The 1,619-nt window shown below is 37.2% G+C and overlaps 1 protein-coding gene across 1 annotated transcript in view; it reads left to right on the forward strand.

Moving 5' to 3' along the window:
• Positions 1 to 262: 262 nt before the first annotated feature.
• LOC107733332 (forkhead box protein N2-like) overlaps positions 263 to 1,619 on the forward strand; it is a 40,101-nt gene continuing 38,744 nt past the window's right edge. Inside the window, exon 1 of the mRNA XM_016544906.1 lies at positions 263 to 371. The gene's annotated coding sequence lies outside the window, so the exon portion shown is untranslated. The remainder of the gene's footprint in view (positions 372 to 1,619) is intronic.

The following is a 1,619-nucleotide window of genomic DNA, read 5'->3' on the forward strand; positions in this document are numbered from 1 at the left end:
TGCTGGCTTACTTTAACACAGGGTTAGATACACAATTTCAAATGTGAAAAGCCCAAATTAAACTGTTAATCAGTACTTTAGTTGAGATTCAACAGAGAATTTGAGGATAATTCATGTTAAGGAAGAGGGAAAAAAGGTGAAAACACATTAATTAGAGGGGAATGGCGCGCGCGCGCTGCAGCAGTTGCCAGGAGATATCGAAGGGGAGGGGTTATGATTGGCTGAAGTGGGTCTGTTGCCTTGGCAACGGCAAATGGGTTTGGTAGCGTTGCTGTGCGGCGTGATCTGTGCGCAGCGCGGATGGAGGAAACGGTTTGAGGCGGCAGAACGCTCCGACTACTGACGCGCTTCAGCGGAAAAACGGCTTGAATGTGAGTAACCAAATCCAGTTCGGGGATTTCTGTGCTGTCGGTGGAGTTTACATTTGTGTGAGGAGCGCAGAAAGTTAACATTCTACAGGCAAGTTGACGGTTATCAGGCTGAGCTTCGGTTCCTGTATTGTTTCTCAAGTGCTCTTGTTTGTTGTTGTTCACATGTCGAATTTCACGGCGTTCTTGATCGGAATCATTGAAACGCGAGCGTTCCGTCGCTTCTGCCATGTGCTCGAATCCAGCAAACAACTTCTTTTGTGATCGAGGACACTTTGCTCAAGTGTTACCGCACTTCTGAGCGGAATAACGTTACCGATGTTTGAAATGATTTTGCGCGTCACTCTTTGTCTTCGTTAACATTGAAAGCGAGTTCGCGCGGAACTCTGAGTGAACAAATCAATGTTTTAACGTTCCATTCGTTTGTGATGCGTTCTATTGTCTGTTCACATGTGGGTAGTTGACTAATAACCTGGATATGAACTTTTTTTTTTTTCTTTTTTACATATTTTTTATTAATAAGTGTATGTCATACTAAAAGATCGTATATGATAATTACAAATATATTGTTTTAAAACGTAAACGTATCATTTTGATGTTGAACTACAAATATTTATTTGAATTTAGAAGTGAAAGTATATGTTTTAGATCCTGTAACCAGCCATTATTTGGTTTATTTATTTTTATTTTAACTGGTTCAATCACCTTATTATTTAATTGCACTTAAATAGTGCTGTGGTGAGATATCTTTTTTTGGCATACGCCATGTCTCTCAAATAATACAGGTCGTAAAATGCATAATATGTTTAAAAATAGTTTGGGATGGAGCATGTGACATTGATTATAATGTCAGCTACCCATATTTCTGACTGAACTATTAATTATTGATATTCACCACCATATTTTGCCTTAGTAAAGCTTTTTATTTGTGGACAAAAATTGACAACAGCAGGACTTTTGAGGTGTTTTATTAGTGATGGACGCATTAAGACTATTATTTGGCTAATATTTGGCCATGTTGAGTAAGCAATCGATAATTGTTTAATCGATTAACAGTGGTTCACCAAGTGTCAGTACCAAAATCTTAAGTATTGTCAATGAATTGCGCATTTTCTTTTATCAGATATTGTTTTGTGAGTTTTAGATGAATTAACACTGTGTAAAATAAGTGTTGTCAAATAAGTGGAGTATTGTGTGCATCATTAATTGCATCGTATGCGTGTATATATATATATATATATATATATATAT

This window comes from Sinocyclocheilus rhinocerous, unplaced genomic scaffold, assembly GCF_001515625.1.
Source record: "Sinocyclocheilus rhinocerous isolate Xijiao unplaced genomic scaffold, SAMN03320098_v1.1 scaffold790, whole genome shotgun sequence".
NCBI classification, from domain to species: domain Eukaryota; kingdom Metazoa; phylum Chordata; class Actinopteri; order Cypriniformes; family Cyprinidae; genus Sinocyclocheilus; species Sinocyclocheilus rhinocerous.